Here is a 25,405-nt window from a genome sequence, read left to right on the forward strand (position 1 = left end):
CATGATGTCTCTGATTAGCCATCCAAAAAGGATGCCAGGTTAGGCCTAGCAAAAGAGCAACTCTTGTGAGAGGTGGTGAGAGTGGGAGAAGCTGCTTCCTCACTGGAGCTGCTTTCCATCCCACTTGGCACATTTGGGAGCTACTGAAGGACCAAAGCATCAGCTGGGCTGCCAAACATGGTGCTGACCAGCTCTTCTCCTGGGAAGCACCATCCACTCCTGCAAAACAGAGGCACTCAGTGAGGAGCTCAGTAGTGAACTTCTGAAGCTTTGTTTGTCCTCAAGAAAGTATTAATATTCAGTCAGGTGATCAAATCATAATCAGTGGTTGTGCAGTGAATCCCTAGGCCTCCACTGAGGACTATATGCAGTCCACTCTTTCAGGGATTGCTTCACAACCTCTGCCATCTGGGAACAATAGGGGCTTTTAAGAATAACAAGGAAAGAAACAGAAACAAATAGCAGAGAGAAAGTAACAAGGGAATGTGTCTGACAAAAGTTATGACAAAAGATCTGAAGGCTGTTTCAGTTGATGCCATGAAACCTTTATTGTCTGCTCTCTGTCACATTTCATAGCCAGTTTGCTCTGGTCAGTGGCTGCATAGCTCTTCTGAAGAACCACACCAAGTCATACAGTTGGCATCATATTTTTCTTTATGACTCTTCATAAAGGTCAGAACATCTCAAAAAGGCCACTGAAGAGCTAGAAAAGGTGCAGAGGGGTGCTGCAAGGATGATCATTGCTCTGTAAAGAGAACAGGACCATATGGAAAGAGACCAAGATCCTTCAAGTAGGAAAATTTATAGCAGAAGATAATTAGAATAAGAATTGGAGAAATGGGCAGTAAAGGAATAATTGGAGAACTGAGAGCCCTCAAATGAGACTATTACATAGCAGGCAGATCTGAAACAATCACAAGGCCAAATTACCCAATGTAATTAAACTATTGAGCTCATTACTGCATAAAATTAGGAACGTAAAATTTAAAAACAATCAGGCCAATTAGTAGAAAGAAAGGGTCTCATAACATAAACCCATACCTTCTAACTGAAGAAACTCCTAAGCAGCAGGCCGTGGGTGAGAGAGTTTACTGAGCAGCATGACTGTAAACATTCAATGCGCCTATTCTCTGCTTGAGTGCCTTTCCTATTACGAGGTGGTGTCTGCAGGAAGGGATGGAGTCTTGAGGCCACATGGGATCTGTAAACCCTTCAATGCATGTCATCAGTATGGCTCTAGACTGACCAAAGAGAGATAGAATTTCACTTCTGGAGTAGAACAATAGCCATAGGTCTGAACTGCCCTCCCCATACAACAAGACTTGGGGAGGGAAACCTGGGATCTAGCAAAGACGCAGGAGGATAGGTCATCTCCTATCATTATTCTCTTTGGCACGTGGTCCTGGGGAACAGTATCAGTCTGTAACAGCAAGCCCATTCACATCCACCCTGCCTCTCAGGAGGGATGAGAATGACCAGAACACCCAATCTAAAGGTCATATTGCAGGCAGGGTGTTGGTGGTACTTAATTAAATGGTACCTTCACATTTCTCAGAGCTGGAGTAAGATTTTCTCCACCTCTGACTCAGGACTCAGCACTGACAACACAATTGAGCCCCATACAACTGATGAGTACAAGTTATGTGATGTCACGACTGATGCAATGACATCCCTGGCTAATCACTTTTAACATATTCCAGACCACATCATTGTAATTCAAAACAAAATATAGCAAAATATTCAGCAGAAGGGAGGAATTAAATTGAGACGGATGGAGTAAAAACACGTCTTCATTGCAGGAGGTAAAGAAAATTCAAGTTCTTTCATTATGCTGCAATTAAAATGCAGTTTGTAGAGAAGGAAAACAGAGTATCGTTGAACAACTGTAAGGTAGGTGAGCTAATCACTAACTGATTCTGTTATTCTGCCATGTCCCAAAATTAAAGTGATTTCCCTCTAATTAGAATGAATTAAGGGTGTATTTCTCGATTACACCTTATATAATGATGTAGGGGATGGTGTTTCTGTTTACATTTCCTTTCTCCTTTTACAAAACATACCAGATAAGAAAATTAGGTAGCTGTTCCCATCAGCCATTTTGAAAACATTGTATACCACCCTCAAAATAGGCAACTGGTACATTTTGAAGCACAATCAGCTTTGATCCCATCACAAAGGGGTTTGATCTAATTGATACTCTACATATTACATCCATTTCATGAACGGATGGGTGTCTATGCATTCATGCCAAGAGGCAGTTTTGCTGAGGATGGAATTTAGATTTGGTTTCAGAAGGTGCTCATCTACCAGATTTTTCTTTTGACATCCCTGGTAATTATCCCAGCTCAGAATGTTTTACAAAATTCAGGAATCCTCTATGCACTCATTTCTGAAACAGTGCTGCCATTGTCTAGAAAAGGCAGACTCTGAATAGCAAGAGAAAAACACATCTGCTCTTGTACAGCCCTTTCCTTCCCATGTTGTACAGTGCACTGATGGCTTGTGGATACCCTTTTGTGCTTGTCCATGGAGCTGTGTTTTCCCACAGGGCAACACTGGTATTCCTCTAAAGGCTGCAGTGTGCTGTGGCCCAAATTGCAACGCCCCTGCTCCAGAAATAGCAGCTTGCCTCTGGGAGAGGTCAGCCATTGCTGACTGGTTCATGTCAGTTAGATCCACTGTGGACATTTCCAAAACTGTCTTCTCTGGTTGCTCATTACTTTTCTCATCTTCTGGACTCATTTCTCAAGAAGCTCTGCCTTATCTCCCCACAGACAGGAAACAGTGCCCGCATGGAGCTGTCACCCTGCATACCTTATAGTCCTGTAAAATCCTGTATGTGGGCAACATTTTCACAAACGGACAACAGGTCAGTTCTTAGACATCCTTATTTCAAAGCATGTGGCTCTAGTGAGGAATAAACTTGGGATCTGAGATACACCACAGTGCTATAGGCAATTTCTAAGAGGGCTTTTAGGAATATAAACACATACAGAGCAAGGGTCTTTGAGTCTAACAGCCTATTTCCAAAAGATACTCAAGAACAGAGTCTAAAAATCAGCCCTCTGCTCTTACAGATACTCACAGACTCTAGAAACCATCATTTTAAGTAGTTCTTGAGCTAGAGGTCACATACATGTTAGTGTATGCAGTATTTCTTTGGTCTATGAGCTCCCATAATTCCCCTTAACCTCATTGTTCTGTTTGGCTAGATCCATGAATCTTTTGACAGTGAAGTCCGGATTTTTGTTTGGTTTGGTTTGGTTTCTCATTTTGCTCATGTTTTGGCATGTAATTACAATGAACAGCCAAGATGTGGGGATGGCAGATTGTACTGGCAGGCTGGAGCTCAGCTGCAGAACCCCAGGACCGTTTCAGTCCAGACACATACTCCATCTCTGGGACCTGAGTCCATCTCATAAGCAAACATCCTGCTCTGCCATGGCTGACTACTCCTGATCTTCCTTTTCCCAGTTGTTATGGGGTAGCAGCAAGGGCAGCAAGTAGGGAAATAGAGTGAGCCCTGTGTGAGACAGGTGGGTAGTGCTTTCAGGAACAGCTGGGATTGATGTATGTGGTCCATGTGGCCTGAGCCAGAAATGTAACTGCCTGGGGAGGTCAAACATGTGGGGTCATTTACCAGAAAGTGAAAGCAGAGGCAAAATGCTCCATATTCTCCTCAAGACCTCTTCTCCAGAGTGCCTACAGAGTTCTACTCCTCTGCCCTCTCCAAGCCTTGCCTGTCCTATCCTGATGTTGACCAAGACCTGGACTCCTATTTTCCCCCAACAGCTTCATGGCCCTCCCAAGCAGCCTGTGTTGGCCTTAGGTCATGATGGGATGGAAGTGCAGGTGTGGATGGTGCTGGGACACATGGACGCATTTGCAGGAGATGGGACTATTCTGAGAGTCACTATTGATTTTGCTGCTTAGCCATAGTATAGTCAGTCCTGCTGTGACTGGCATGGCCACTGTGTGCTTTCCTCACACTCCTTTATGCTGTTTGCATGGTGTAGGGTCTGCTCATGCACTAGCTTTTTCTGCTTTTTCTGGTAATTCATTTTCCAGAGATGTCATTGCAGTACCATTCATGACCCTAAATGTCACTTAATTCTTTTAAAAATTAAAGATGGGCATAATTAATGCAAATTATCATCATATATATTAAGTATCATGAATTCTTTCCTAGCTGAAGACCACATTTCTCTTTAACTGTTGATGTGGATCCTAAGGTTATCATACAGCACCACAAAGGCAAGTACTCTTTTCATGAGACTAAACACCTGCTTTGGTAAGTGCTAAAAAAAAGATCACTTCTAAGACAGCGACAAGAAGTATTTTAATTTTTACATACTCCTAGTCTTAACCTGGGGTCGCTACAACTGGCAGAGTGCAGCAATAGACTTGTTTCACCAAAGTACATAGTCAGTTGCACTACTGTTGTTTTTATAGCTTGTAGTATGTGTTATTCAAAACATATGGACATAGGTAATTAACTAGATGGACAGACATGTAAAAGAAAGCACACAGTAAGTGGTTTGGAATTAGTGCCTGAGTAATGAAGTGAGGTATCCAGTATTATAATCTCTTTCTCCATATGTACTAGTGTATACTACCCCAGTCATGGATCAGAATTTCATTTGGTTAGATGATTTACTAGTGGAAAATTGAAAGAAAATCCCAGCCTTCAAGAGCAGTCCTCAAGTGTGTTCTTTTGGGGGAAAAAAAAAAAAAGTCTACTCTCCATTACCTGAACCACAACTTTGGCAACCATGTTTACCTGGAGTAATAGCAACCACCTCTGAAGCACCTCAGATCCAAGAGCTACATAGATAGTAGAAATCAACATGGCAATTCCATTAAAAATAATAATAGTCAATGTGTGGAGACTATAGTTGAAAGTAGCATATTGGACCTGTAAGAAAAGGAAAAGACAAAGACTGAATAAGAATCTGGGAGGACATTTGGACAATCATAGAATAAAAATAGCTAGATGTAGAAAGCCCCCAGAAAAAAAAAATGGAACTGGCAAAAGAAAGGTGTATTTTGAGATGGCAACAAAAGACTGAATTATGCTTGAGAGCTGAGTAGCTGAATGAAAATATCAAGGTCAATGGAATGGTAGACAATGGTGAGAGGAGAAAGTTAAAGGGAGCCTAGTCATTTCATAACTCAGCTATAAGGAAGAAAAAATGAAAGATACAGAGAAAGAAAGAAGGAAAGAAAAATATGAGAGCAAAACACAATTATTTTTTTACAACAGGTAGAGTTTGGTCTTGGAACACTGAGGAAGCTGAAGAGAGAACAGGAAACAGGGATAAACAGTACTACAGAAATCAAGAAACAGCAAGGTCTGCAAAACTAGAAGTATAGCAATCTGAAAGTCAGAGTATCCTTATTTTTCCCTGAGGCACAAGAACTATTTGATTTTGCAGTTGGTTTGAAATGCATATGAGATAAGATTTTGCAGGATGAGAAATGTTTCAGTTGCAGCTTGAGAAAAATACCTGTGTTTCTTAAAAAAATGTTAGAGAAAATATCATTGCTGGAGAGGCAAGTGGCAGTGAAAAGGGAAAGAGATCTGTATTTGTGATGATCATTATACATTTTGGAAACTAAAATTTATTCTTCGGGACATACGGGGAAATTAATGAAAAATAGTATAGATACAACATCAAAGACAAGTAATCGAAATTTGCCATTAAAAAAACTATTGTCTCATTGTGAACATTATTTCTGAGAAATACATAGCATAAAGGGATAATAAAAGAACGTTTTTTCTCTGAAACTCAAAAATATCTTCTAAAATAAGCTATAGAGAACTAGAGTAGAAGACAGATGCACGGATGTGCCTGCCTTGAAAATAAGAAATTCACTAAATGTTCAATTACTTTCAACCAGTAGTTTTAATACCTAAAGCACATTGTAGGCTATTTTCCTCTAGTATGAATTAATAGTGTTCTGCTCACTTTAACTGCAATTCCCAATCACTGTTTGAAATAGAAGAAGATGGGGCAGACCATGGTGTGACCATGGTTTCTACTGGAGAAAACCCTGCACCCTGTGTTTTAGAGTGCAGCTATCCCTCCAGATTCCTGGGAAATGTGTGAACTCAGGCTTCTACCCAAAGCAAAGCACTACTAATTTGCTGGTGGCCATCCCCCTATCTTTCAGGAGAAGAATCCTTAACCTGTATCACCTGTTGTATTCTGGTCTGAGCAAGCACTGGCAGATACTGCCTTCCAGAGAGGAGAGAGTTCCCTTAGAGTCATAGAATCATAGAATGGTAGGGATTGGAAGGGACTTTTAGAGATTATCTAGTCCAACCCCCTGCCTCCACAACCCCTCTGGGCAGCCTGTGCTGGGGCTCTCTCACCCTCACAGTAAAATAGTTTTTTCTTATATTTAAGTGGAACTTTTTATGTTCCAGCTGCATCCCATTACCCCTTGTCCTGTTGCTAGCTATAATAGAAAAAAGGCATGTCCCAACCTCCTGACATCCATCATTTAGATATTTGTAAATGTTAATAAGATCTCCCCTCAATCTCCTCTTCTCTAGACTAAACAGTCCCCTTCTTAATATAGCATGTGTAAAACAGTGAGAAAGACATAAATGATGGCTTTGAACATCTTACATTATGGTTTTGAATATCTTACATTCTGGAGCAATAGCTTCTATTTTTGTGGAAATATGGAAAATTCAGTAAGTGATGGCAGCCATGGTGTACAGAGATAAATGAATCGCAGGATGATGTTAAGTCTACAATCTTTGTCCTTACCTCAATCAAGAAAAGACCTCTCTCTGCTGCTTTCTGCAAGATGTTCCCAGGTGCAAGAATACAGTTCCCATCAGCCATCTCCTGTGGCTTTGATCAAGAGGATAAGAGTGACACCCTTGTCTTTGTGTCTGTGAGAAGCAGCACCCAAGCCACTCAGATTCTGTGGCTCCAGGACTTCCCTGCTGGACCTTTGTGGCAAGCACAAGCAACTAGTGACACCCAGCTCCATGTTTGTACAAATGGGTTAAAATAGAGCTGCACCAGGCAGCTGAATCTCTCCAGGACTGCTGCTAGTTGTCCAAGAGAAGTTATTTCTCTTCTTCAAGAGTCATAGTCCATCTGTAAGGTTCTGAGTCAGCCTCATCTTCTAAACTTACATAGAGCTTTGTAGCCCAGGGATTTCAAGAAGTTGATGAAATACCAGCAAGCCTGAAGCTGTAGATTCACCATGCCCCTTGTGGGCAGCCTGCTGCAAAATTGGATCAATCATTGCAAGAATTGCATTTACTAAGGAAAGGAATTTGGTACCATTGTTCAAATCCTGTTGTACAGTTTACTCCTGACTGCTTGGTTTCATAGCTTCTTTTCTTTTTCTGACCAGAGACAAATTCATACAAGTTCAGATCCTTCATTTTCTTCTATCAGAAAGGTGAATCATTGAATCTATTGTCTGCACTAATAGTGCCAAGTATTCACGCAGTCTCTGAATACACTCCAAAAAACATTCCTGAGTGCATTAATTGAGAAACAGAACAGCTTCCATCCTGTTCCATCTTTTATCTGATCACTACAATTCCAGGCGATTAATCAATAAGCCTGAAGTGAGAGGGAGCCATGCCATCACCTTGCAAGCCAGGAGGTCATCCCTTTGAGGGCATCATAGAATCATAGAATGGTGGGGATTGGAAGGGACCTTTAGAAATCATCTAGTCCAATCCCCCTGTGAAAGCAAGTTCACCTAGATCACTCCACATCCCTGTCATCTCTGGTGCCAGCAGTCACTTATCAGAAGGGCTGTGCAGATCTGAGAAGTCTGTCAATGTCATGTTGAGCATCCAATGTTATCTCTGGTTTATGTTGCTTGGGATAAAAGTCTTTGCCACCCTTTTGACAGACTGATGTCCTTAATTTACTACTGATGCTACCTAAACTTTCAGATAGTACTGACATTTTCATTATTGGCAAACTCATCTTTTATTCTGCACTTTGCCTCTCATGCAAGCTCCATAAGGCTTGTGTATTATTCTAAGTAATAGCAATGGAATACATTTTCTCACCTAGAGAAATCTTTTTATCTGCAGAGATCAAATAACAGAGTACTTGTACAGTAACAATTCAACTGAAGATTGAATTGACACATTCTCACACCATTCAAATGAGTAACAGGAAATGAACAGAAGGTAGACACGATTTCCCAGCTCTCTTTTTTTTTAATCTATGAAAAAGGAGTGGACAGAAAAGAAACCACAGCTCAGGAGGCAGGGATGTCCCTTTTTAACATTTTCCCCAGGCTCGAGTTTTAGAGATAGACAACAAAGACTTTTTCCTGCCTTTGCTGGTTTACAGACATATTTGAAACACAGTAATTGTCATCAACAGTTGAAGATGAAGTGAAAGCCTTTATCTTGACTATGGGAGAGCAATAATAATGGCAATAATGGCCCTTTTAAATTTTCTTTCTCCCATTCTTACATAAAGCTACACTCTTTCTGTCTTCAGTTGTTCTCCTATGAAATAGTCTTTCAGACCCAAACTTCAGATGCCTTCATATGCACGTGGGTGGCAGAGGGAAAAAAGTACAGCCTTGTAAACACAAATGACAGGATGTGAACACGAAACCTTGTCAGAATTCTGTAGTTATGCTAAGCTAAAGGAAAACTAGGGAAATTTGAATTCAGACAGCAAGGAATACAGTTCAACTTTCTGTTGCTTTTCTTGCAAATGATGATGTTGACTTATTTTTCACAGAACAATTTTTCCTGAAGAGCTGAAGAAGCAAAACTATCCAGTGGAAACACCTTAACTTGAAAAAATCTTTGTTTTGACATTTTCTGTTTAATTTTGTCATAAGAACATTTAATGTGCAGAGGTTAAAAATCTTCAGTGAAATGCTTCAGATTATTTTTTCTTCATAAGGAAAATCCATAATTTTAGCTTTTAACTAGACAAAAAAAGAGCACAATGCAAACTCTCTGCATTTCTCTTGGGTTGGATTTTACAGCCTCTCTCGAGAATTGTTGTAGGCTATATGAGTAAATTGCAAGATGTGCAGTGGTCAGTAAGAGAGGTCAAAGTATCACGTGCTGTCCTTGGCAGGTCTTGAGCTCAAGCACAAGCCCAAGTTGCAAACCCATAGCTTCTATTTCCATTCATTCTGCTGTTATCTATGGGTTGGGTGAGGATTTTTCCCCCCCTGCACCCCTCCTTGAAGATGGCAGCATCCTTCCTATTGTAATATTGCCCTGTTCCCAGCACTACGCTGATAAGATTTTGAACTGTTTTTTATAGAGGCTCTTTCATGTCTTTTGTCCCAGTTTGTCTTTCATATCGTTTGAACAAATAGAGTAGGAATTTGCCTGATATGCATAAGCTTTACAACCTTTTGTGAAATATTCAGCCTCCTATGGATTAAATGTCTTTGCTTTTCTTTACAGAAATCTCTACATCTGACTGAAAGTCTGCAAAGCCCAAATGTTTTGGGGGTTTTTTCCCCTATTTCATTTACAGAGAGCTATATGGCCTTCAGACAAATACAGAAGGATATTTTTCACATTGGGTCTTCCACAAGAAGGCAAATTGATTGATAACAAATATGGGAAAGCAGAAAAAGTACAACAGTGTGAGAAAAATCATTCATCCCAACAGACTCGAACCACTAGGGAACATATTTGTATTTGCAATGTGATTAGCAGCTTGCAGGGAGAGAAGGGAACACAATATACTCCCTCTTCTAAGAGGAAAATGCACTTCTTTTTTCACAGCACCACAACTGATGTGCTAGTGTCAAAACTGACACATCTGTCTTGACATAAAATTTCTGCTGGATGAAAATAACTGTTTCATAGATACTACCGTGAAAGAGACACTGAATGTCAATGAGCACCAAATTCTAATGTATTTCATATGACAGGCAGGGAGTGCCCCACTTCAGAGATCAAATATTTACTGTAGCACATTGAAAATAGAGATGCAGTGCACCCAAACTGAAACTAAGCCTCAAAAATAAATACCCTATGCAACTTGAGTGAGCTAAAGCAATGCACCTTATGTGCAAAGCCAGAATGTGTTACTAGTCATTAGACTACAGTTGTGAAAGTCCAATCAAAGAGTCATTACCAGACCAGATCTGACGATACTTAAAGTTACTGTTCAAATTCTGTAGTTATTACAGCAAAAGCCTAATTAATAATACAGACAAAATTGTGCCGTGTGAACTCTGTCATATCCATCCTTCCTGTGGTACATTGCTGACCTTTCCCTTGTCCTTCTGGTTCCTAAGGTCAGTGGCACCAGTCTTCCCCGGGGTTTTGACATGTCTTCAGCATCCTGCCTCTGCCTTCCCTGGGGAGAATATGACATTGACAATGGAGGTTATGGTTACATACTAGCTAACACAGACTGCTTATCTGCCTTTTCCTCATTCATCTCATTTCTCCTTAGATCTATTTACTCTGTACATATCCTGGATGCTCATTTCCCCTGTATTATCCCTAAAACCTGTTTTATCCAGGTCCCAAGACTTAATACGTTCCTATAGTCACTAGCAATTGACCCCTTTGGACTTAAATATATAGATCTTGACCCACTGTTGCAATCTTGTGCCCACACTTTCAAGGCCTCTCTCATTTCATTCTTGTGCTTTTTGGAACCCTTTTTGTCGTCTTTGTTTTCTTCAATGGTCTTCATGCTCTATTTTCCTCCTAATATAACTGATATTTAACAACATATATATATATATAATGCTCTAGGAGCATTAATAGTTCACTCTATCTGCTACAGGGCAGCTAGATGGATAATTATATACAGATAGAATGGTCTGTTAAGTATCTCTGATGAATATTCCTTATAGTAATATCACTGGCATGTTATCAAAACAGCTTTCCAGCATTTGTGATGCAGAGTCAGTGCAACCTGACTGGGGCAGGAGGCTTGTGCAGTGCACAGCTTCCTTGTGACTACTGAGCTTGAGTTGTGCATCGCTACATCTGTAGATCTGTAGAGACCAGTAATTGCCCTCATTCACACAACTTCTGAATTACCAGTTTCTACTCCTTGATGTGGGTTTTCAGAGGGGCATTGAAAATGGAGTTGGTGCAAATGGATTGCTGGAGGCTGTATTCAGCCCACTTAATAGGATGGTAGTAGGGCTAGGAAGTCCCTTTAGGGATGTTAGGTGCCTGAATGAGCAATGAGGTACCAGTGGGTCATTCAAAGCTTTTTAAAGGTCCTTTGGTTCTTATGTCAGGTATATAATCTGGAGTCCGATGGTATCCTTTGTGACCTAACAGGCTTTATTTAGGAAGACAGCAAGCAATTCAGAGCACTTAATGTCCAGTACTTAGACTCAAGCTCTCTGTACAGACACTGGAGAGAGGCAAACAATGCTCACCTTTAGAAAAGGCAAGAAGGAAGATCCAGCTGTTGGCCCCATCTCTGTCTTTGGAACAGCTACAGAGGCCTGTCCAGGTATGTAAAGAAAATGAAGGATTAGCCTCCTTTCTTGCAGATGTCCAGTATGAAAAGTATTTGGATAACAGTTTTGTCTCTTCAGAAAAGTTGGGCAATTTTACAAAAATGTAACTAAGATGAAACACTGAGCAAAGAATAAGTGATGGGATCAAAGCTTTATGATTCCATCTAGTGTGCATACTACACGTTACCATACAGATTAACATAATTTTCCAAAGGCTGTATCTTTTAATCTAGTCCAAACATTCAAAAATTCAGTTTCCAGATAAACTACTGAGAACTGGATATTGCTATATAATTTCCATCTTGAAACACACAGTTGTGTGACACGCATATTTATCTAGTTAACCTACATGTATGTACATATATGCAATGAAATTCTCTCTGGTGGGTTGACCACAGCCAGCAGCCAAACACCCACTCAGCTGCTCACTTGCTCTGTTTTCATGCAGGATAACCAGAAAATAAAAGGAACACAAGACCCATAGATTGAGATAATGGCAGCTGCAATAAAAATTGTCTACAGAAGAAGCAAAATACATAGTTTACTTGTCCAGCAGCTTCCTTGAAAGCAGAGCCTTAGCACTTGTTATGATTCCTTGGGAAGACAAACATCATAACCACAAATGTAATCCCCTTCCTTCTCCTTTTCTTGAGCTGTTCTTTCTAAGCATAACATTCGGTATAGTATATCTATTTTGTCAGTTAGGTCAGCTGTCCCAGCTGTGACCCACCCAACCTCCTCCTCACTCTCAGCCTACGTGTTGAAGGGCAGAGTGGGAGAGAGTCTCGACACTCCATGTACTGTTCAACAATAGCCAGATTTTCCTTGCAATATGTCACACCCTTAGTACCTTCGCTTAGTCCAAAAGATTATTAGAGATTTTATTAGAGAATTTAGAGGGCTTCTCCTGGTAAGTCCTCATGATGAATTTCACACTTGAATACTGGATCTGACACCCTGCTGGTGCAGCCTTGGAATGGGTCTGGACAGGGTGTTTGTTCTTCTGAGTCCTTAATTTGGTTCTCACCTTCTCATGTGGAGAAGGGTCTCTGATGAGACAATGGCCTAGGATGGACCAAGTTGGGCCCAAGAGTAGCTGAGACAAAGTGGGTATTGGGCTGCCCGTTATCATTGGCTCTCCCTGGTCCCTTGTGAGTGCACAGATTAGCTTTTATTACATAATCTAACAGATTAAAATTTCCAAGTTACTTCTAAATGGTTCTGGCAACAGCTCTAGGAAGACATTGAGCATGGATTTAACATACACGAGCATGCACTCTGGTGAACAGAACAATCGTGTTTCCACTGCTCTCTTGCAGCCTACATAACTAACATTTGGAAGACAGGTTGAGGTCTGTCAGAAAACGTCTGGTTGGTCTTGCAGCCAAGGGTTTATTCAATTTAGCCATTGAATAATGACAGCTTTTTTCTGGTAGCATGAAAAACTTCACCTCACCAGCTGCAGACGATTTCAGTTTGTCCATTTGTGTGCCACCCAGCAGGCTACAAACTGATAACTGATATCACCTTTCTTCATCTTCTGCCCAGCCTTGATAGTCAGTCTCTGGGATTCTTCATGCTGATCCCCGTCTGTGGAAGAGACAAGCTATATAAGCCAGAGATAACTCTAGTTCACAGGACCTCTTCATTGGAATGTCATATGGCAAGCAAAAGCAAATCTTTAACACATAATCCTCTTTCTACTGCAGCTGTCTCCATTTAACTGAGAGCTGTATGTCCTCATCTGTTCCCATGAAGGAAAATTAAAATAAGAAATTAATTAATTACATTGAGAAGTCTGAGGAAGAGAGGAGTTATGTTTCCAAAAATAATCTTCTTTCATCTCCCAGCTTTCTGTCAAGCACTTGTAACATTAAGATGACCAAGACACCTCAGACTGTCCCTCTGCTCTTTAACCTCCGCTGAGTGTGTGCATATTTAAAGTTTCTCTCACATTTTCTATTAGACGGAAATGTAAAAGAGATCAATTTTCTTGAAAACTCAGCCTACTGCCTTTTGCATTGCTGCCTTTACAGGTAATTCACTGAGATTAAAGCACAGACACAATTTAATGACAATGAACAATATGATATCTGAGAAACTAAATTAAGAGCAAATTATGCAGATAATAACTTTTTTAAACCACACTTTGAAAAAAAAAATTGTACGGATTTCTCATTATATCTTAAAGATGTTTCTACTTGGATGTTACCCCTATGTGGACCATAAAGTTTTCAGAAAAAACAACAAAAATGTTAAACTCTTCTTTTTAACTATCTTTATCTATAGTTTTCTCAGATGTGTGAGTTTCAGAAGGTAGGAGGCTTAGGAGAGCAATCTTTTGTGCTATTTTTTTTTTTTTGTATTGGGAGAATCAAATCTGAACAGTGTCTAATAGAACAGAAGACCATCATTTAGGTGAAAAGACAGGAGTTTTGCCTCTATTTTCCAACAAGATCTCTTCACCAGCTTCTACTGTCAGTGCAAAACAGAAGCTTTGAAGAGTATTTTAATCACACAGTGAGAGTTAGACATCTGGACATTCAGTGTGCCTTGCAAAATGTCCCTTCCAGTCTCCAAGATATTCATAATGAAGGATAAGGTAAAGTGATAGAGTGAGAAAAGGGAACATGTGGTTCATTACATGCACCATCCTGCTTTGTACGAATGTCCATACTAGCACAGACCAAAGCTTGAATTTTGTACTATGGACATTCTTTAACATCTAAGTAATTAGTGATCCTCAACATGATTTAATGTTGTTTATAAAAGTGTTCCATACATTCATACTGCATGATAATATGTTGATCTCAGAGGTTCTATGTGAGCCACAGTCACAACAGCTCAGAAAAACAGTACCCAGGTAACTCTTCTTGACAGAGAATTGTCGCAGTAACAAGTTGTTACAAGTTGGCAAGGCAAACCATAATACTACCTGCACTCAGGCAGTGAAAGATGGCAGAAGTTACTTTAAGAAGCTCAAGTTTAGAGTTGAGTTAGAAACATTTCCCTTGTCCAATGTGAACCTTGGAGGTGCATCATTGCAAATCTGAATGCAAAGTCAGATTGCCAAGTGGGATGCCATACTCCTTCTCAAGGTGGACTGATCTAAATCAAATATTTTGTGGAGATCTTTTAGAAATGTTTGTTTCTTTCTTTTTTCTCCAACCTTATTTTGCTTGTAACTGTGAACACAAAATCCTCAGTCTCAACTTTCTTTTAAATAGCATAGTATTTGATAGCCAGCCTTCAGAAACACTAAACCAGTGCCAGGGTTCCTGGAAGAAGTACTGGAGAGGAAAAAAAAAGCTTCAATTACAGAACCTCAGGTTTTTTTAAAGAGTCAAAGTCTAAAGCTATTGATAGAAAATTGGGATTATTTGGTCAATGAATTCCATTAACTTCAGGTACTTCATGGAAGTGACCAAGTTAGGATCTCCCCGTCCTTAACTTGGACAACAGGAACTGTCAAGGAGGGAAGCTGGCACAAGATGAGGACAGCTGCCACACTGTCGTGGTTTGGCCCAGCTAGCACAACAGCACCACGACAGTTTCTTGCTCGATGCCCCCATTCACCCCCACCCTCGTTAAGATGGCGGAGGACCCAGTGAAATGGGAGTAAAAAGATAAGCAAGATTGTTGTGGATTGAGACAAGGGCAGGGAGGGCTCACTGCCAGTTATGGTTCTGGGCAAAACAGACTCCAGTACTCAACTTAGAGAGGAAAGTAGGAAAGTTTATTCTACAAGAAACAGAACGGAATAAAAGCAAAAAGGGAGTAGGATGATGAGAAAATTACAACCAGCACTTTAAGATCTCCCTCCCCCATCCCTCCTTTCTTCCCGGGCCCAGCTCACTGCTCCCGATATCTCTACCTCCTCCCCCCGCAACAGCTCAGGGGGGCAGGGAGTGGGGGATGTGGTCAGTCTCTCACAGATGGGCTTTGCCGCTTCTGTCTTCTCAGATGAGGATGACTCCTGGCATTCTTCCTCTGCTCCAACACGGGGTTCCTCCCCTGGAACACAGTCCTTAACAAACTTCTCTGGTGTGGGTTGTTCCCAGCAGCTGCGGCTTCTGCCGATACAGGTTCCCTCACACGGGACACAGTCCTTGGTGAATATCTCTGGCGTGGATTCTTCACCGCGGTTGCAGTTTCTGCAGTTGCAAGGTCCCTCTCTTGGGACAAGGCCTCTTCTGGGCATAAGTTTAATGAGCTGCTTTGTCGTGGGTTCCTCCCCACAGTTGCAGCTGTGGATATTGGGTCCCTTCCTCGGGACAGGGCCTGCTCCGGCCATAGTGATAAAGGGCCCCTCCTTCGGGACAAGGCCTCCTCCGGCCAAAATCACTGTCCCTGGCTCGGGGCCTTTAATGAAGTGAATCGCTGCCCCTGGTCCGGGGTCAGCTTTAGCAAAATGAGTTTCTGCCCCTGATGCGGGCTCATTATCAGAATGAGTCTGTACCACTGATGCGGGGTCTTTAAAGAAATGAAAATAAATCTCAGCTTCACCAGTTCTCTCCATAGAATGCAGGGGAGTCTCTGCTACAGTACACCTCCTCCCTTTCATCACTGACCTTGGAGTCCGCATGGTTGTTTCTCTCACCGTTCCTACTCCTTGCACCACCACCAGCCAGAAGAAGAGAGAAGAAGGGGCAGAAGAAGGAAAGAAGATGGAGGAAGACACCTCCCCTTCCGGCTTCTTCTTAAAAAGTGATCGTGGAGGCGTCTAATTGGCTCAGCCCCAGAAGTGAGCCTTTTCTGAGCTGGGGAGAGTTGTGAGCAACTTCTTGCAGGAGCCATCTTTGCAGCCCCTTCCCCCATACCAGAAAAGGCTGTCATGTCAAACCATGACACACACTCATACAGCAGCCTCTGCTATGCATACTGGAAGCTCTTCTAGGTACAGTCCAGGCTTTCTGAGAATGATGGCCAAGCTGAGGTGACACAAAGTGGGCAAGGATGCTTCCCTTGCCACAGTGGCCAATGTGGAGACATAGTTTCAGAAGCATGCAAGGATGCTTCCATGGCTTGTAGCAAGGAAAGATTGAGTAGACATCAGCTTTGGACCAGGTTAGAGCTCTGCAATCATGCTGCAAAACAGCTTCTTCTGAGAAGTTTCAGTCCTAGCACCAGGCCAAAGCTACAACAGCTGAGACTAGGAGTAGTGTTTGGCTTATTTTTTTCTCATCATAGAATAATAACAACATAAATATGATTAGAAAAGTCATAGTCAATACACAAAAGGTGACTACAGTGTATTGTTTTGGTAAAAACACAATAACTACCTTGGTTGTTACAGAGTGCCTTGGTATTCATGATGTATCTCAAGGTTCACTAATAAATTCTTTACCTTTCATAAATTTTGAACAGTATTTTCACTGCCCTCAACATTACACAGTTATAACTTTCACAAATATAATTTTGTTCTTCAACCTGTTCTTATGTTTCTTTTCTTTAGAAAAGACTGACAATTGCACTCAAATTAGCCTATGTGATTTATGGGTTTTTTTTTATTCTTGAGAAAATTTTGTTCTGGCTAGTCCAAAGGATTTGTGTAGGCTGAACAAAAATGTCAGTGAAGTTATCAAAAAGTATTCTACTCACTGCAATGAAAATGGCTGCAAGCATATTAAACACGTTCCATTACGTCTTCTTCATTTACAGTATGGTGATCGAGAAAGGGAACTAATTTCATATCCCTTCAAGCCTTCCCTGTCACTAAGCAGTTGATAATGTTTGATTCCCTTCTCCTTGGGTGATTAATTTTTACTGCCAGTAGAGAAATGTAATTTCCTTCATTCTGGTGTAGTTCCAGGCTATACCTTGTCTCCCAAACACGTCAAGAGCATCAAAACTACCTATTGCAGGAATTTTAACGTACATATACTTTAAAATTGTATATTACATTCAGCAACTCCTTCTCCCCTAAAGCAACAAATCCAGCCTTTGTGAGCTAGTATTATATGAAAAATAAGCTGTCCATTCAAATGCAGAATATTCCTTTGCAGAATTGAACTTTTTTGCCCATTCAAAATCCATTTTCAGGCTATAATACCAGAAGTCAAATTATGTTGAGGAAGAGTATTGTACTAGCATTCTTGGAACTCTATCTCATTATTGCACCCTGCCTATATAAGATGAACACTTTTCTTTATACACAAGTGTCAACCTATATTGATGAGATTCTCCCTCTGCTAATAGTTAGTGTGAAATTGTTCAACAGACTGCACAGAAATGCATAGTCCGTTCTGTAATGAGCCATTCAACATCCACATGAAAAGCTAGCAAGGAAACGACTTTCTCCAAAAGCTGAAATTGCATGTTTTGATACAATGATGGTATTGTATTCTAAATTAGAGAGTTCTCAAAGACTTTGAGCACGGCAGCAGATGCAAAACCCTGTGTGTGTGGTACCTTACTTTTCTGGTATGATGTGAAGGCCAACATTTGAAATTGCTTGTTAACTTTTTTGCTTACAGAAAAATCAGGTGAAACTGTTCAAGACGGTACAAGGTCTATTTACAGTGCTCGAGTTCAGAGTTTGCTCATTTTTTACCTCAGAGCACCATTGTCTTCAATTGATTGTCCCTATTTTGCTTAGCTATTGTAACAGATTGGGCCACTTTCATGGGAAACCACTTGGAAAGACTGCTATGGACCACCTACAAAACAGAAATTCAAAAGGCCATCTGTTCCCTGTCCCAAGTGGTGGAGATATGCCCCTTTGAGACATCTTTATGTAAATTGTAGGAGGAATAGAGAGGCTTAATTTCTGTCAGTGTTCCTTAGCAGTTATGTGTTCATTCACATTGAAGGAAAACCATATAATTTCTCTTAATGGAAAACTCAAAATGTTTCTGCTAATCCATAGGGTGAAAAATACTTATTGACATGAAGAAATTGTAGATCTAAAATTACAGCTTTTAATTGAAAACTGTCATTGATATAAGTATGTTACTGGAAAGGGAAATAAGCTTTGTGATACTAGAAGTAGTGGGCTGTTATTTACTAATGTTTTTATATATACAAAGTATACACCCATTAGCAAGACACTTCAGTAAATAAGTAGGGTATAATTGTAGTTAACAATTATTGCAACTGAGTCAGTACTGCATAAAAGCTCTTCTCATTTGCACTCAAACATGCCAACTTTCCCCTTTAAACTCACCGCTTATGCCTACATGTGAAAAAATAAGCTCTGGTTTTTTTATATGATTTGCCTTTCTACATTATCTGCAGAATACAAGAATAGCAGCAGGGCTGAAACTCATCAGCATGACTCAGAGAGCTAAGAATAATGTGATGAGAACCCACATGCAGAGATGCTAAGTGTTTCTCTGCAAAAAGCCTCCCCAGTGCTAATAACATCTCTGCTCACTGTCTTCCTCTCTTGCTTTCCATACATATATATATCTACTATATACATACGGTGGAAGCAAACATATCACCAAACCAGTGGCCTCAGTGAAGTCAATCATAATACTCCTGGTGAGTTAAATAGTTTGCCTCAGGTCTTGAAGTCAATGTGGCTGTGTAAAATTACATCTAAACTGCAGGCCTGAGCATAGCATGAGGTGTTTGGATTTTGATTTACCCTGGAGGAAAACCCTGAAAAGTCAGCATGTCAGAAGTTTGACATAGTCTCCATATATCATCAGTGTCCTGGTTGAGACATGAAGGAAATGCCCTCACTGCAGTGATTCATGCCCAGCTCGCATTCTCAGAGTACTGCAGCCCAGCCTTTAACCAGATTTGCTGTTCTAGTAGGCACAGGATCCCACTGTGTCAGCCCACCTTGTAACCTGGTTTATTGCTAGACTCATCTAAAGGAAAAGCTAAATCATATTTACTGTCACAGAAGACAAGGGTAATGTAATTTATTTATGAGAACAAAGTTAACAACAAAAAAAAGAAAAAAGGAGAAGAAAATCTAATGATAACAGGCACCTGAAGTGTTTCTCTGTCCTCATCTGCTTTGTCAAGACTTGCTTGCAGATGCTGCTGATCATATGCCATGGATGAATTCTCACAAGCCTCTTCCCCTGCTCACAGTTTCCTGTTAATGAGCTTTCTTAAGAAAAAAATAAAGCACACACAAAAAAACCACCCAAACCTTTAAATAGTAATAACCTTCAAAATTTAGCCTATCTCCCCAGTATCCCCCTTTTTAATTATTAATATCAGAGTTTGCATTGTATTTCAGCTTTGTTTCTTTTTTTTTCCCTCTTGCCAGTCTGTGCAGACAGGTCCCTTAAGGCCAATTTGATGTTTCACTACTGCTGTGCCAGCTGCCCAGAGCAGCTATGCAGAGCCCAGCTGATGTTTACCCATTGAGGTAAATGCAGTAAAGTAAGTCATTTTACTGAACTTTCACATTTCCACTACCACTTCATTCAGATTTGTGGTTTATTGCAAAACTTCAAGCATTATGCATTTATTGTTCTTTAAGATATAATAGCATTTACAAACATCCAGTTCAGTAGGGCTTCCACCCATATAACAGTGCCCAAACACACTGTATAACAGGGACAGACAGCAGAGTGGAGGCGAGAGCTATGAACTTATTGTCTTGCGCTCTGTGCAATCTGATCTGGGTAAGCATTTTGCTCAGGGTGAGACTGAAGAGGCTCAGAGGAGCATAAATGAGCCCAGAAAAAAAAAAACCAAAAAAAACCAACCCATGATTGCACTTGGCAGTGTGCTTTGACATTAATTGCCAGGGGTGCCTGTGCCCTTCAGATCCTTACATGCCCCTGCAAAATCCAGCTCTGAAAATGGAGAGCTTTAGCACAGAGTCTTAATCCTCATTTCACAATGTTGTCAGTAAAATCTTGTCCTCAAGCACCCAGTGGCACTATGGGAGGTCACATTGCTCCTCTGTACCCAAAGATAAAACACACTCGTTCTGATTCAGAGATGCTCACAGCCCAGCCAAGTACCTGGATGCCCTCCCCTCCACACTGCTTTCCTGCTCTCAGTGCTGACCAGGAAAACACAGCAGATCAAAATCCAATCCTTACTGCAGGCAGCATGTGTTTCTCTAATTAGGGCATCTTCCTGACATATCTAATTTTAAGTGCTATGGCAACAGGAGGTATGAACATTAACAAATCGAATGGGATGGGAGAGGGAGGCTCTGAAACACATTACTCAAGTGGACTGTGCAAAATGATGCAAAAGCTACTGAGTGTAGAATTGATGTGATAAGTGATGTGCAACAAGTACAAATATATTGTGCCTAGAGATTAGGGTAAGAGGTGTAAAGACTTACCAGATGAATCCTGTGTAAGTTGTCTCCCATATAAGTACCTTGACATCTTGAAGTACAGATGCATTGGTTGAAGTAACCAGCATTTGTTATCTGCCTCAAACCTAAGCAACTGTTCTTCAATGTAAGAATGTCTTTAAAGCAAATTCAGGGCAGTGCAGCAGTGTTAAAGTGGTTTCAGTTTCTCATGGTCACAGTGCTTTCCTGAAGGAGCTGTAATGTCTGGCTATCTTCATCTGCCAGGACCAGTGTCACTCCAGTCTTCAAAAAGGGCAAGTAGGACAACCCAGGAAACTACAGGCTGGTCAGCGTTACCTCCATCCCTGGAAAGGTGATGGGACAATTCATCCTGAAAGTCATCACTAAACATAATGAAGGAAAAGGTGGTTATCAGGGGGACACAACACAGATTCACAAAGGAAAATCCAGCTTGACCAACCTGATAGCCTTCTATGAGAGTATAACTGGCTGGCTAGATGAGGGGAGAGCAGCAGATGTCATCTACCTTGACTACAGCAAGGCTTTTGACACTGTCTTCCATAACATCCTCATAGGAAAGCTCAGGCAGTGTAGGTTGAATGAGTAGACAGTGATGTGGAACAAGAACTGTCTGAATGAAAGAGCTCAAAAGATGGGGATCAGCAGAGGAAAGTCAAGTTGGAGGCCTGTGGCCAGTGGGATTTCAGAAGGATGGGTTCTGGGGCCAGTCTTGTTCAACATCTTCATCAACGACCTGAAGAAGGGGACAGAGTGTACCCTCAGCAAGTTGGCTGATGACATGAAACTGGGAGGACTGGCTGATTCCCCAGAAAGCTGTGCTGCCATTCAGCAGGATCTCAACCGGCTTGAGAGTTGGGCAGAGAGGAACCTCATGAGGTTCAACAAGGACAAGTGCAGTGTCCTGCATGTGGGAAGGAACAACCCCCTGCACCAGTACAGGCTGGGGGTCAAACTGCTGAAGAGCAGCTCTGCAGAGAGAGACCTGGGAGTCCTGGTTGATAATAAACTGAACATGAGCAATGTGCCCTCGTGGCCAAGAAGGCCAATGGCATCCTGGGATACATCAAGAAGAGTGTGGCCAGCAGATCAAGGAAGATTCTCCTTCTCCTCACTTTCTGCCCTGGTGAGGCCTCATCTGGAGTCCTATGTCCAGTTCTGGGCTCCTCAGCTCAAGAGGGACAGGGAAGTGTTGGAAAGAGTCCAGTTCAGGGCCACCAAGATGATCAGGGGACTGGAGCATCTTCCTTACAAGGAAAGGCTGCAGGAACTGGGGCTATTTAGCTAGAGAAGAGGAGACTGTAGAGGGGATCTCATTAATATTTACAAGTATCTAAATGGTGGATGTCAGGAGGTTGGAATACCACTTTTTGCTATAGTATCTAGTGACAAGACAAGTGGTAATGGGATGAAACTGGAACACAAAAAGTTCCATTTAAGCATAAGGAAAAACTGTTTCACTGTGAGGGTGAGGGAGCCCTGGCACAGGCTGCCCAGGGAGGGTGTGGAGTCTCCTTCTCTGGAGACTTTCAAACTTAGAGTTCATCTGGTCACGTTTCCAAGTGACCTGATCTATGATCTGTTTTGATAGGGGAGTTGGACTATACGATCTTTAGAGATCCCTTCTAACACCTACTTTTGTATGATTTTACGAAAAGGAGAAATTTTGCTGTTTAGAGGTTTAAATTCATACAGCATATCTATGAAAGACAATGCTTTAGTACTTTCAAACGTGTTCAAACATGTTCAGTTTTCTTTTCCAAGTATATGAATCCTGTACTTAGACGGTTCACTACATGTAGCTTTCTAAATCCCTTTTAACAAACAGAAATAACTTTATTTTTAGTTCACAGTGTACCCAGTTTTATCAGCAGAATACTGTGTCTTTCAAAGTTGAATCATAAACACATGCTGAAAATAAACTCTGCTTAGTAAGAGTGAGGGAGACCTGGCACAGGCTGCCCAGGGAGAGAGTGGCATCTCCTTCTCTGGAGGTCTTCAAAATCTGCCTGGACATGTTCCTGTGTGACCTGATCTAGGCAGACTTGCTTTGGCAGGGGGCTTGGACTAGATGATTTTTCCAACCCCTACTATTCTGTGATTCTGTGATTAGTTTGCTAGCTCTACTTGCTGGGACATTCTTGCCTACTTTTCTAAGTCTAAGCACTAAGCTTGGAATTACAGTGATCTACAGTCCTCTGGAGGTCATGAACTTGAACTCTCCAGAGTTGGAAAGCTGTCATGAGAAACCTGGGCCCCTAGAGATGACCACTAAAATAGCTTTTTGTGAAGCAAGTTATGCATATAGTTTACCTATTCCTGCTCTCAGATTCAAAGAGTTTATTCCCCAAGCATGAGCATCAATAACCATCCACGTATGTACAGATGTAGGAGGAAAGCTTGATCTAGCTGAAGAAGCTAGACCTGTGGCTGAAGAGGAAGAAAGGTATAGGGAAAGAACATGGTCAGAAAAACAACTTGGCTTTCCAATTGTACCTGTGCCCTGCAAGGCTTTGTAATGTCTCAAAAGGGAAAAGCAGCAGGTTCTTACTTTCCCTCACATTTTTCCCTAGGATTTTTTAGACTACTGACCTGCATCAATCTCTGTTCAGTTCTGCCACTTTTGGCCCTTAATTCATCCTTTTTATAACAGATTTTGACTTTGGCAATTACCGATTTCTCCACAATTCCCAAAACAGTATATAGAGTCTCTTGGAAGCTTCAGGGTACAAGAGCAACTGGACACAAGGTTTAGAAGTGAGATGAGGAGCAGTTTCTAAGAGGTTGTGAAGAAGAACTGAGAGTTTTTAAATCAACAAAGGAAAAGCCTTTCTTATTCCACTAGCTGCTTTCTGATCTCAGTTGTTCCTGACTGCCCACGAAGTTGATAAAATTACTTTTTGCTCTGCAGTTCACTCGCTCTCACTTGGTAAAGTCCTTCATCACGCTGTAGCTACCTTCACCAAGCAAACTCAGCCCCATGCCATCATCCTGTAACCTGCTTTCCCCAAGCCTAACAGGCACGAGTCCTCTGTGACAGGAGCAAGGGGAAATCAAACCTCTTGCAGCTTGAAGCTCAAAGTGAAAAGGCTATTTCCAGGCTTTCTCCAACATCCCTCCTACTTCAAGCTAAACTTCTCATTTGATGCACTCCAGCTTCCAACAACCCATTTCCCCAGGCAGTGGCTGGAGGAGCTGGTAAATCTGGCCTCAAGCTGCAGTCTCACTCTCACCTCAAGGCCCACAGGCTCCCAGCAATCACTAGAGCATCTGATGGCTGCTTACAGTTGGATAACGGTTCACATGGCAGCACCTCCTCTTTCCTATTTTTAAACAATACTCCAATTTCTGAATGCTGCTTGAGAAGCAGAGCAAGGCCCTCAGAATGGAGAGAGAACATCTCCTGAGCTGGCAGTGTGGGAAGACATGGGCTCAGGGCAACCTCACTGAACCACAATGTTGCATCAGCAAGGATGACCAGATGATCCCTGCTTGAGGAGTCGGGGTCAGAAAATCCATTTGCCTGTTTTACAGAGACTTGGCCTCAGGAAAGGGAGCAGTGCTTTAAACATCCAAGATCTGTGGGGAGAAACAGGACCAGCCTGTGGGAGTGTCCATGGCGCTAGGGTGAGGAGAGAGTACTGGCAATGTGCTGTGCCTCAGGAGAGGGTAGAAGTGCATAATAAGATATGAGAGCCAAGAGATTTGATAATATATCTTCCAGCTATGAAAAATGACAATGATGGCAGGTATTGTATTGATAAAATAGCCATTCTCTGGAAAAGTATGAAGGCTTTTCACTGGAAGGAAGCTAAAAGAGACCTAGAGAAGATTTTCTGCTCTCTGTTAATCTCTGCATGGTTTATGGTAGTTTCTGTTCAAGTCTGTTTTCCCCATAGTTTTAAAACTTCTCCTGCAGAACTCTAGCTACAGTTCACCCTTCTTTTGAAAAGATAAATGGGTTCAAAAATTCTTTTCAAATATTATAATTTTCTATTAGGACTGTTAGGGACCAGTCAGAAAATCCATGTAGACATAAACTTTGGTTACATAAACAGCAGACACAGCTCTTTTGCAGTTGTGTATCTATACATAATAATTCATATTATGCAGGTTTCTCAAATCAAACTACCCATGAGAGGGAATGGAGAAATTATTTTCTCTACTGAATGCATTTTTTTCACTTATTTTGGCATACAGAAAGTAAATATCTTAATATGAATCATTTGTTCTAAATAAACACAGAAATTGACTTCTTTTCTACATCTTGAAAATACTATTCATTATCATCAGATCCTGCCACCTCATACAAATTAATTCATTATTTTATAAGTAGACAGAGTCAATGGATTTAGATAACACCCTGATATGTAATGGATGAGTTCAGCGTTGCAGACACCTTTGAGTTAAATAGCTGTACCAAACTACTCCAGCCTGACTGAAGAGGTTTTTAGTGAAATGTCACAAAAACATGTGATGAATTATTGCCCATCAAAACTGTAAGTTGCTTTGCTGATTTTCACTAACTTGAATTACATTGGTGCAGCTGTGATGTTTACAAAAGCACAAAAAATAATCTTTGTTTTTCGTTAGTAAGAAGGAGGTTGGGCTTGGTTACATGCATCAAATACTCATACTCATGTCTCAGGTTTGTTCCAAACTTTCTTTTCA

Source organism: Colius striatus, chromosome 1 (assembly GCF_028858725.1).
Source record: "Colius striatus isolate bColStr4 chromosome 1, bColStr4.1.hap1, whole genome shotgun sequence".
Classification (NCBI taxonomy): domain Eukaryota; kingdom Metazoa; phylum Chordata; class Aves; order Coliiformes; family Coliidae; genus Colius; species Colius striatus.